The sequence below is a fragment of the Triturus cristatus genome, chromosome 6 (genome assembly GCF_964204655.1).
Source record: "Triturus cristatus chromosome 6, aTriCri1.1, whole genome shotgun sequence".
Taxonomy (NCBI): Eukaryota; Metazoa; Chordata; class Amphibia; order Caudata; family Salamandridae; genus Triturus; species Triturus cristatus.
This window is the reverse complement of record NC_140589.1, coordinates 577,144,824-577,157,854: the sequence shown is the minus strand read 5'-3', so window position 1 is coordinate 577,157,854 and position 13,031 is coordinate 577,144,824. Positions and strand designations below refer to the sequence as shown.

The 13,031-nt window shown below is 45.2% G+C and overlaps 1 protein-coding gene across 4 annotated transcripts in view; it reads left to right on the top strand.

The window, feature by feature from the left end:
• IBTK (inhibitor of Bruton tyrosine kinase) overlaps positions 1-13,031 on the top strand; it is a 700,505-nt gene that overhangs the window by 53,709 nt on the left and 633,765 nt on the right. For all 4 annotated transcript variants that reach the window (XM_085611015.1, XM_085611017.1, XM_085611016.1 and 1 more), the window contains one exon: positions 1,831-1,891. The gene's annotated coding sequence lies outside the window, so the exon portion shown is untranslated. The remainder of the gene's footprint in view (positions 1-1,830; positions 1,892-13,031) is intronic.

Genomic DNA, 13,031 nt, shown 5'->3' with positions numbered 1-13,031 from the left:
GGACTGTTCCCATGAGGCACAGGGTCAGACTGATTTGCATATGGCCATGTCTGAACTGGGGTGGCAGAGTGGGCTAAAGAACGGTGATGGATCAAACCCAGATCTGTTGACTGGGTGTGAGTGTTTCATTGGTTCTGATGCTCCGTCCATCACCACCCCCTTTTGTACCGAAGTGGGTATCAGGCAGCTAGGTGGAAGTGTCAGGCTGCCATGTGATCTGCGTGAGTAGTGTTTGATGGGTCTGAGGACCAGTGTGATTCGCTTATTGTGGTTTTGGTGCAGCGTCATGGTGTGTAATTGGGTGTTTTGTAAACTGCCGTTGCACTGAGAACTCTGCAGTTGTGTACAATATATTGCATTTGGGGTGCTGCATTAATTACAACAATATGTTATGCTGTGAAGTTTTGTTAATACACACAGATTTCAGAAGCGCAGTCACGATGCTTCGGTGATTTAAATGGGCAGATACTGAGTGCTTGAACTGCTTCAATTTGAACAAGCATTGGTCTCGCCTTTGGGACCTTATAAGGATTTAGTTATGCAGCACAATCTCATTGGTACAACAGCATCAACTGTTGCATGGCTAAACACTTATAAGGCCCCAAAGGCGAGACCTATTGGCTATGCCAATGCTTGTTATCAAGAAGGGATTGCTAAACTGCTTCCTGACCCCAGACCAGGGATTTGCACCTCTCCAAAATTTCTGCAGCGCGGTTTTCAACCCAGTGCTCAGTTTTGTCAAAGAGAGGAGAAAGACTCTGAAGAAGAGGTGGGGGAGGGAGAAGGGTGAGAGGAGAGCAGATTGATTATAGAGGGGTTAGAATGAGAAAGAAAGAGGGGAGGGAATGAAGAATTACGGTTAAGGCCTTGCACTTTGGTACCCAGTTTATCTCTTAAGTCTCAAGTCTCATTGCACAATCTTGCCAGTCTACCAAAATGTATGGAGCAGGAAAGAGGTAGAGGAGAGATAAAGGGATAAAGGGATAATATGAATGAGTTCAATATTAACAGGTGTATCACCTGAAATAACTGCAGTTCTTCACAGGGGCACGAAGGATCCATTCACTGTTTACCTTCTCCATCCTAGGATTCCAGCCTCTGCCTAAGCAATCAACCAAGCTGAATGTCAATCCTACATCCCCTTCCAGCCCTCTAATATGATGGGTGGAAGGTGTTGGGAGGTAATGTGGAAGAAAGTATGTGTGCCCACTCTGCATGTTAGGAGTTACATCGTGACTTTGTCCTTCAACCCTTTGTTTCCTGGGATGCAATAAACAAGTTAGCTTGATAATCATCTATGCGAAATCTGTCTTGTAGAGTGGAACACCAATTGCTTCTTCCTGTTGTACCTGCCTCAGATGAATTTGCGTGTGCACATTCCCGGAAGATTGTCCTGTTTCAGAAAGGGAAGAGGATTGCAGAAGCACCTACAAATACCAAACGCCTTCTGTGGCTGTCCCTGTAGCTGCTTCACTGAATTTTGACAGTAACTTATTTCTAGTGGAGACTTAATCTTTGACAGTCCCTTTTCTGTTAATTTCTTAAGGCTTGGGTTTGCCAAACTAAGACACATACAGTTTTTTGGAGATTCTTAAGGAGTAATTTAGTTTACGCTCCAAGCAGCCTAAACACTGTTGTCCTGAGATATTCTCAAACTGATTGCGCATTGTTAGCCTTAGTTAATTTTGCAGTGCACAACTCTACTGACTCACTCTACGGTATGCATGCAAAACAATCCACTCCAAAAGCTCTGGTGTTGAAACTTTCATTATGAACATGGATTATGTTCTGCTCATGAAATTAACTGTTTTATTTTCTCTATTCTTGTAGGTACTGACTTTAAAAAACAGATCTTCCAAAACCTGAAGCTGCTGTTGTTCACATGACTTGGGTAAGTCTCTGTATTGTCATAGGTTAGCCTGTGCCTCTTTTTTAAAATACAGAATTTTATTATATATTGTCCTTTAATTTCTTCTGTTGGAAAGCGGTAAGCACATGCAGGGCTGGGGTTTATATAGCAAGTCCCAAACATGGCTGTCTGCATCACACTAGAAGAACTCTTGTGATGTATACTTTCCCAAGGGTCAGTGATTGTCATGGGGCTTGGGGCTTGTCTTCAGAGTGTCTTTATTGACCCAGCGGGAAGGCATGAAGTTCTTCCTCGTCACAGAGATGACTTGGTTTGTTGTTGGATGGTCTTCTGTACCCTACACGACATTCCTGAATATTGCAGGTTCCCAAGCCGCATCTGTCTGCATGTGTCTATTGTACCCTAATTACCTCAGCGTTTTACCCTATGGCTAACTGTGTTGTGGTAATGTTATCTTTAGAAGGTTGCTGTGTAATATTGTTCTCAGGTTTGTTTTCCACTTTAATCCTACTCCCTTCTTCAGATGGCACATGGTGAGCGTGCGTGACTTCCTCTGAAAAACCTTTAAGAGACCTTGGTAGAAATTAGCAAAACCTCCGAATTTTGCACTTCATGAATAGTGCAGGGAATTGGCCAATCTGCTAATCATCCAGTTTATTGGTGCACTAGATGGTGGGGATGCTGCTTGCCGATAGGAATGGCAAATTCAATTATTGCCAAAATACATATTTGGGTAGTCTTTCAAGTACTGTTTTCCTTTTTATAGAGCATAGATTTGATTTCATGGAATGGATGCAACTGGTTCTTATCTATAGGACAATAAATGTATGAAGTGGCGGAAGCATTTTTGGTTGCTTCTTACTAAGTATCCCCAGAAATGCATGAGAATATTTGACTTCAATAATAGCCTCTGGATTTTTTGAGATCACAGTTGTCAATGCTTGCTGAAAACCCTAGAACAGGGTTATTTTTTTTGCCTTATTGGTAGTCCTTAACAGATGTATATATTACAGAGTTTATCAGTTAGAACTATGGGCTGTTAATCAAATCAAAATTGTGTGTTTTCCAAAATGCCCTCTCTACCAGGCAGGCACAAGAAGTGTAATGCGCTTTTTCCTGATATAAACAATGTTTCATCTGCTTCAAGAACATTATCAATGGCTATTTTCTTTAGCCCGAGGAGACTCCTATATTTAACCATACCAAAATCTTCAGAGGTTCTGATAGTCTGGTATCTGTCTGATCTGTGAGACTCAAAAATGTATTCCCGTTTTGAGCCCTGAGAGAATGGCCGAATAGTTTGAGAGCTCCAGAATAAAGGGGCTTTCTTACGCTACCAATTCCCTGTTTAACGGGAAAATGGAAAGTTAGACTATCGAAGTCTCTCAGAGCGAATCTAGGAGGGTGCACCTCTGATCTCCGCTGACTACTGCCCATGTTTGGCCCACCCACCTCGGAACACTTCGCATACTCTGTGCGCCTGGAATGGAATCAAATGGTGACGGAAGATGCAACCTCCACATCCCTGATGAGTCCGTGATTGCGCAAAAGAAGAACATTCTCTTTTACTTGGTTGGTCTAGAATTGATCAGAATCTTCCATAAAGGGGAAATCCCTATTGTTTGACGAGCCTGCAGATCTCCAAGCATTAATATTTAACCAGCAAAAATCGGAGATGATCAAGTAAATCTTTCAACAGGTCTTTTCGTCTCAGTCCAGCTGGTACTTCCAGATTGGACTCATGCAAGATACATTTTTTGTGAACTCTCTAAGACTACGTAAGATTCTCTGCAGGATTTTCACTTTCTGCTCCATGAGATTTTGGGGTATCCATTATAAAAGGGCAGTCTATGATAGAGCTGTCCACTGGTGTCTCTTAAGGAATGTGACTTCCAAAGCTTTCTCCGTATGACAAATTGCCAGAGGCCCGCTAACTTACTGACGTGTTTTTCACCAATATACCACACTCCTTTTGCAGTACTGGAGCCTCGAATCACAAACCACAAGGCCTCCACAACCTGATCCGCAAAACCTCTAAACCGCAAATCACAAAGCATAAGTCGCAAACAACTACTTTAATGCCGCTACATCTACATCCCCTCCCTCACATCTCAATGACCTCACATGATACACATAGACCTATAATCATTTTATATGGCTCTGTGTTCCCTGCTCCGGTTGGAAATCGCATACTAACAGTGATCTTCTGCATTTATATATTCCATACTAAAGAGGAGAACTTCCATCAGAACTAACCGTCACTAAATATATATTTCTAATAGTAAATATTTTACTAAATACTGACTGTAAACCAACAGAAGATTAGTAACTCTCTCTCTCCTTACGTTGAGTTGAATTACCCTCACTGGCCATCATCCTCTATAGGCCACACTAATACTCCCACCACATACTCTCTTATTGAATACATGTTGCAAGTCCTCATCTGCTTCCATTTAAGCTACTTCAAACCATTAACTGAGGCTATTTTTTCACACACTTTCCTTCTCTCCTGCATTGTTATACCAATTGTTATACAAATGTTTGGGTGAAGTTCTATAATGCTTATGTGGTTCCTGTATGTTAACGACCTGATTATGCTTACATAGTATTTAGCCACCACATCGACAAACAATTCGTATGCTTTTCAGTTTATTTCATCATGCAACGTACTAGCTGTCTTCCAATTCATCCCTTGTCCATCTTTGAGCTCTCTGTGCGGTTCTGTGAATCCCACTGCTCTGCATTATCGTATGGTTTGGGGGTGGGTTGTTTTTCAGTTGTCTCCTCTCTCTTTCCCCCCTCATGACGCCATTCTGTGAACATGGCTACTGTCTCAAACCATGTGCTGATGCCCTCTATCTCCTGCAACCCCACATCACACCATGACCATATTAGCATCAGGTGTTCTCTGAGTCTCCTGAAGACCTATAGATCTCTCTCCAGGATCCACAATACCTAACAACACTATCAAAATTCTCTCCCTTAACACAAAGGGGTCAAACCACCCAGCTAAAAGAAGAAAGCTAATAAAATACTGTCATAAACTTAAGGGAGCTATTCTCTTACTTCAAGAAAATAGAATAGGTACTTCAGAGACACGCAATCACTGTAAAATTGGTTCTCAGACTTTGCATACTCTTCGGCACCAAAAAGAAAAATTGAGTTATCATGCTCTTCTCGAAGGCCACAACCCTCAGGGTGATTAAAAACTCGTATGATTCTGAGGGTAGATCGGTTATCTCCCAAGTATCCATAGACCACCAAGCGGTTTTCATTGTAAACATTTATGCTTTCATTTCTGACCCCCACCCCTCATTTTGGATCCACTTAAACAAATAATTAAATGAAATCCCTAATGGGGCAAACATCATACTTGGACATTACTTCAATCTCCACATGGACCTAACACTGGACAGATTGTACCTCTGCAACATCAATCCAGGGAAATACCACAAACCGATGAACAATCTATGTACAACCAAAAAACTGACCGACATCTGGAGTTATTTTATCCCATAGGTAGCGAGTTTACATTCTATTCCCACCTGCACAAATCCCACTCATGACCAATTACATTTTAGCCAATAACACCTTTACTCCATCCTGTTCCAATCCCAAAATAGAGCCAGTCATCATCTCGGTCCATGTATTTATTTCTTTAGATATTAGCCTCTCATATTCCCAGAGTGCTGGTAAGATTTGGCATCTATATGAAGAAATAATGAATGACCTACTATGCTGGGAAGAAATTTCTTTTAAAATCTCAAACTATTTTGCAGAGAATTCCTCCCTGTTACTTTCACCAGAAACAATTTGGGAAGCAATGATAGCCATAATCCGCGGCCTCATAATTAGCATAACGTTGAATAAAAATAGGAAGGCCAACAAGAGATTGGAGAATCTGGAGTCTGAGGTGAAACACTACGAGCGCCTCCTAATCTCAAACTTAAAACCCTGAAATATGAGTACAATAAGCTAGTCCGAGAGAAGCACATGTCTGGTTAAACACAAACAAAGCTAGGCAGATTTGTGAGTTTAATAAGGCAGGAAAACTCCTGGCTAATTACTTCCATGTGAAAATCAAAAACTTCTCGATTGCTGCAATGAAAAATAAATTAGGGAAAATAGAGACCGACAGTAAACAAATAATCCAATGCTTCTCTGAATGTTAGAAAGAACTCTACAACCTAGTCATACAGCCTGAAAATACAGACCGCAAAAACTACTTTTAAAAACATCAAACTCCCAAAGATAAGTGATGCCGACCAACTCGTACTAAATAAACCAATGGATAAAAAAACAAGAAACAGCAAAAGCTTTTAAATCACTTAAAAAAGGGAAAGCACAAGGACCAGACTGCTTCTCATTAAGTTTTTTTTAAAACCTTTGTACCCCAAATAGTCACCCATCTGCAAACCCTTTTTGATGACTACTTTACATCTGGTAAGACGGGCCCAAACTTCACAGAGGCAACAATTATAGTTATTCCGAAATAAAATAGAAATCTTCTAGAGACAAAAATGTTAATGGCCCATTTCTATACTTAATGTAGACTGCTAAATCTATGCAAAAATCCTAGCATCAAGACTAGAAAAACTGCTTCCGTAGATAAATCATTCCTCCGAAATAGGCTTCATCAAGGGGAGGCTAGCTTCAGGTAACATCAGATTCTCTGCACATGTACTGGTGAAAGCTCCCCTCATTCAATCAGAATCTATGGCCATGGCCCTAGACCTGGAAAATGCATTTGATAAGGTTTCTTGCCCTTACCTAGGTCTGCTTTCTGCAATTTCAATCTGGGCCCTTCCTTTGAACATGTGGTCTTTGGCCTATATGATAACCCTTCTGTCAGAACTAAAGTAAATGGTTCCCTCACAGCCAAATCTAAGATCTCCGGAGGAACCAGACAGAGCTGCCTCTTATCTCCTTTACTCTTTCTCCTTGCCTTTAAACCCCTACAAATTGACATATGCCAGGATAAACATATCAAAAGTATTCCCTTCAGCTCCAAACCCCAGAAAGTTGCTCCCCACCCGGACAATGTCCTCATCTCAGAAGCAGCAGACACCGCTGTAGCTGAAATTTTAAATCTGATCAACTCCTATGCCAAGGCCTCTGGTTACACACTGAACAAACGGAGCTCTTCCCCTTAAATCCTCTATGTACCCCTACAATTCTCAACAATAACACTCTCAAATGGCAAAAAACTTCATCTTAAATATTTGTGCCTACAATTTAGTCAGACTCCATGCGAATCAAGCTCACAAACAAGCTTAAAAAAAAAAGTATATGGCCTCCTGGAAACGTGGTCTCCTAAACACATCATGTGGTGGAGAAGGCTAGAATGCACTAAGATGACAATAGCTTCCCCAAGGAAATTTTATCAAAAGCATGTTCTCTCTACAAATCTTTTCAACGCACTGGACAAGCTTATTATACAATTTGTTTGGTGGAATAAATAACCCCAGGTTCTCAACAAAACCATTTTAGACTAAATAAAGAGAAAGATGGGGTATGACTTTCTGACTTTAGCAAAGACCAGTCAGAATAATTAATCAAACAATTCATACACTGGACACAGTTCAGTCATAAGTCCACCTCCCATATGGGCATACATAGAAAAAGAACTGATGCTACCATTGATGCCACCTGCCTTTATCTCCATGACAATATTCAGAGCTCTACATTCTTTGAACATTATTAAAGATACAATAGAGGCCCTAAAGCAATTTGACGATAAATGCACAGTTAAAGTAAAATATTCCTCCTGCGCTTCATTATGAGACAACCCCTTAATCAAATTAATGGCAAAACACCACATTGGCAGACATGAATGAACCACAATATACTTTATATAAAAGATCTAATAAACGGAGACAACCCACAAACCTGTCTCCTTTGCGTCAATACAACAAAAATTAAATACCACCGGTGGGGAATTCTGTAACTTCCTCAAACCTAGAGAAGCCATTAATAGAAATCGCAAAAGGAACAAATGATGGATGGAATGCTGAACAATGCAAACATTCACCCCCAGTCACAAAGGTCTGCTTTTAATTCATCGTTCTTTTGCTCACCACGCCACCCCAGTTTGGACCCAGCCATATGCAAATCAGTCTTGACCCTGCTCCTCATGGGAACAGTCCAGCCCGAACTGCCAAGCCAGGTCCTCCTTGGACTGGAAATGAGCATCCAAGGACAGGTTTCAGAGCATCACCCCTCATCAGCCAGGCTAGCTTGAATACAGTGGCGCAGTGAGCACGGGACCCACGTCTGGGCATACCTTTCCCACTCATGGCGACAAAAGCAGAAGGAACAAATGATGGACAAAATGCTGAACAATGCAAACATTCACCCCCAGTCATAAAGATCTGGGTTTAATTCATTGTTCTTTTGCTCACCACGCCAACCCAGTTTGGACCCATCCATATGCAAATCAGTTTTTTTTTTTTTGTTTTTTTTAATTATGTTTTTAAAAAATCTTTTTATTAACATAGCTCATAGTACCATAAAACAATAGACCATGTCCAAGAAGCCAAATAGAAAATTCCATTGTGGTGAATAAATACAAGCACATCAGTACACATGTGGGATATTCGATTACAAAATTTCTCACCCGATTCCTTCCCCGACCCTCTATTTCCGCCATGGCCCCCAGATCTTTTTCCATTTCTTGATGCAACCCCTGCTCTTGTATATGGTTTCCTCAGCTCTTTGGCACCAATTTAGGTCCCTCCTCCACTTGTCCCAATGCGGGGGCGTCTGGGAACCCCACCCCCGGTGATGTTTCTTTTCGCCACCCCCACGGTCAGAGCCAGATAAAGTTCAACATGCCTCGTTCCCCCTTAATCATCAATAGCAGCCACTTCGGGTCCATCGGAACCTCGTCACCCACAACTGCGGACATAGTGTCCGTAACCTTGGTCCAGAAAGGAACCACTTCAGGGCACTCCCATAGTATGTGGTTGAAGGTGCCCTCTCCCTGGCAGCCCCTCATGCAAAGGGCTGATTGACTCCTGCCCCACGCGTATAGATGTGTGCGAGGGTAATACACACAATGTAGAATTTTCAATTGGACCAGCCTAAACCTGGGGAGGATTGCTATATCGCGCGGGCTCTGTATGGTGTCTTGCCAGTCATCATCATCATCATCATCGTCGTTGTCGTCATCAGCGTCGTCCCCCTCCCCTACCCCTACCCCTCCCTCCCTCCCTCCCTCCCTCCCCCCCTTCCTCCCTTCCTCCCTCCCTCCTTCTTCTTCAATGGTGGATGTGAGCTTTTCCGATATGGGGTCCAGTAGAAGCCTGTCTTCCAGGGGGGAATATTCCTGGATAGAGACATCTCTACTAATATGTGATCGTATGACGTGTGTGAGGCGTATGTAGTGATAGCGTTGTGAGTCATGCAGGTCATATTCCTTCTTGAGGTAGGCAAAGGGGCAGGGAGCAGTTCCCTTCCTGACGTCACCTAAGTAGTCAATGCCAATCAGCCTCCACCACCTAAAGCCGGTCAAACCCTTCACCTCTCTCAGCTGATCACCAATCCATAGTGGGCTTCTAACTGTCAATTTGTCCGTCCACCTCAGGAACTTATTCGCCTCCCTCCAACATTGAACTACCACTCTTGTGTATAGGCCACTCTCTTCGCTGCCTTTGGGCAGAGAGCAGGTGCTCAGTTTCTCCCTGACATGACAAACCTGTCTATTCTGTAGGCCGGTTCAGAGTTATCTGTGTATACCCAGTCATTAACAACTTGGAGCTGCGAGGCCCAGTAATATAACCTGACATCAGGGAGCGCCAGGCCCCCGTCATATAACCCTCTAGTGAGCTTGTGGAGCGCTATTCTAGGAGTCCCACCATTCCAAAGCAGCGTTTGCACTGCCTGCGAGATGTGTGTAAATCCCCAGGGGGGCAAGATACGGAGTATTTTGTAGGATGTATAGTAGCCTCGGCACAGCAAGCATCTTAAATGGTGCCACCCGGCCCATGAGGGAGAGAGGTAGTGAACGCCAGTGACTCGCGTCCGTCCCGAGGCGAGCCAACTGGGGCTCAAGGTTCCTAGCGGAAAATTCCTCAGTATCTCGCGTGATATATACCCCCAAGTACTTGAACCTGGCAATGGCTATGGTGGCTGGGCATCTTGTGGGGATCCGTGGGGTGGGCCCGACAAGGGAAAGATTACCGACTTTACCCAATTAATGGTGTAGACCGAGTAGCTGCCAAAGAGCTCGAAGAGGTATAATGCCTGCGCAATCGAGTGGTATGGTTGCGCCATGTACAGCCCTATATCATCGGCGTAAAAGGAAATACGCTCTTCCCATTCATCCGTCAATGCCAGGCCCCAGAAAGACCCATCTCTCCTAATCCAGTGAGCCAGCGGCTCCAGGACCAGGACAAAAAGGAGGGGAGACAGGGGGCAGTCCTGCCTGGTACCCCCTACTAAGAGGGAACACCCTGAACATAGCACCGTTGACCCAGACCCAAGCTACAGGTTGTTCGTATGGAAGACGCACCCAGCTGCAGAAGATTGGTCCGAAACAGAGTTTCTGGAGCACCATAAATAAATAGGACCACTCAATACTATCGAAAGCCATGGATGCGTCTAATGCCATTAGCACTGTCTGTGCATCTCCCAAATCCTCAGTCATGTAAAGTACGCTGTATAAGCGTCGCAAGTTGTGGCGGGTGCTCCTGCAAGGCATAAACCCAGACTGGTCAACATACACCAGGTCAGGAAGAATAGATACCAGCCTATTTGCTAGGGCCTTGGCCAGAACCTTGGCCTCTACGTTGATAAGTGAAATGGGGCGGTACGAAGAGCATTGGTCTGCCAGCTTCCCAGCTTTATGAATGACCACAATCGTGGCTTCGCGTTGATCTGGGGGGGAGCCTGCCCACCTCCCGCGCATCTGAATACATCTGGATAAGGGGGTTGATCATAACGTTTGCCTGCCTCTTATGAATCTCTATTGGAAGCCCGTTGGGTCCAGACGCTTTCCCGGACTGAAGCGAGTTGAGGGCCTTCCCAATTTCCTCCCCCGTAAGATCTGCGTCCAGGGGCTTATTCTGTTCCTGGGACACCTTGGGCAGCGCAGAATCCTGCAGGAATTCAGCGCAATCACCCTCCGTCCTGGTGCACACCGGGGAATACACCTTTTCGAAGTGAGAAGTGAACGCCTCCGCTATGTCCAAACTGTTGGATACTGTGGAACCCGACGCGTCCATCACCTCAGCCACCCAGGAGCGCTCCCGGTCACGTCGCTCATATCAAGCCAACAACTTTAGGGACTTATCCCCAACGTCATATAGTCGGTGTTGTGTGGCAAGTGCGTATGCCTGTGCCTCCCCCTCAGCTAACGCTCGGAGGTCCCTCTGTTTGAGTATCAGTCTTGGGCGGAGGTCACCTGAGGAGGCCACGCTGGCGTCACGCTCCATCTGGACTATTTCATCTTCCAGTTGACTGATCTGCAGGGATTCCTCTTTCCTCTGGGCCCCAATCAGTGTTCTTAGCACTGTTTTGAATGCTTTCCATAACGTAACATGAGCAGCTATGGAGCCCCTGTTTTCCTCGAAATAGAGACGGGAACCGTCCTGGAGTTTGTCCCTGCCCATCCCCGGACCGGTCACGGTCCGCATTTATGACTGCATTCGTATCACCCCCCCAACAGCAGGAGCCCCTGGGGAAGATCTGGCAAGAAAGAGCCCAGTCGTGGGAAAACTGAGGAGTGTAGGCCTGGTGGGACATAGCATGAGCAAAAGACTTCTGTGAGGCCCTCCCATTTCACTGCAGCCACAGTAAAACACCCCGCGTCGTCTGATCATGTGCCCAACGGGTCTGCGGGCAGGGCATTGCGGATCAGGATGCCCACCCCCGTGAACCTGATGTGAACCCCGAATGAGCGATAATTTTATAGCCAAATCGGTCTAAGGCCTTGGACCTATTCCCACGCAGTTGGGTCTCCTAAATAAAAACTACATTGGGAGAATGTCGTTTGAGGTGCTGCATTACTAGTGTTCTCTTAATCTTGTTGCCCAGCCCATTCATATTCCACGTCCATATTGTAAACTTAGCTTGTGTTCTGGTTGAGGGCAAAGAGGTTGATCATGATCGGACATGCGTTTGAACCCACTGTGCCATCTGGCAGGTTACCACACGCATCGGGTCTAGACTGGTCTAGAGCAAAACTTACACACCCCTGAAACAATAGCCCCCTTCAATTAACACCCACCTCCCTGCCTCCCTGCTCGATGGGTCCCCAACCTCCCACCGTTAAAACCTGCAGAGTGCCTGTCTCCCCACTATATCCCCAGTCAACATATACGAGGAAACTTGAACATGCAGTCAGGTGGAAGAGTAATACTGTAGTAACGAATGTTCCACCCACATTTTGATTATATTAGGGCAGTTCACCGCACCATCCCCTAGTCCCGCCCCCTCCCAATTTTACTTCCAGTGCATCCAATACACCCCCATGGGCCCGAAACAACCCAAAACATTACAAGAAAGTGCCATATAGACACTGTGCGGAGCTCCTCATAACCAAGTAACCTTCCCAAACAGCGGAGCGCAGGTGGTTTCCGAAATACCAAAAAACGGAGAAGAGGAAAAACCCATTCAATCTAAGTAACCCTCCCGCGACCGGTCACGTTATGACTCTCTGTTCATGGCCCTGGCTGCCGGCCAAGGGTCTCTTGTCACTCCCAGTGTCTTGTCCACTTGAGTCGTTGATCCGGCCTGTGCGCCCTTCCTTTCCTTCCCACTGTTCTCCAACCTTCCAACCAGTCACTGGCTTGCTCCGGCGATTCAAATAAGTAGGCCTTGCTACCATCCAAGATCTTGAGGCGGGCGGGGAAGAGCATCATGTACTTCACCCCTTGTTCCCTGAGGGCTCTCTTCACCCCCTCGAAGGACCGACGCTGGCGCTGGACATGTAGGGTGAAGTCTGGAAAGGACCGTATCGTGGCGTTCTCAATATGGAGGTCTCCTGTTGTCCGCACCGCCTGTAGGATGGCATCCCGGTCTCTAAATTTTAGAATGCGGGCGATGATGGTATGCGGGGGGCCCCTGGCTTAGGTTTCCCCCCAAACGCACGGTGGGCCCGCTTGACGGAGAAGAAGTTGGACAGGCATTTGGGTTTCAGGTGGTTCAATACTAGATCTTC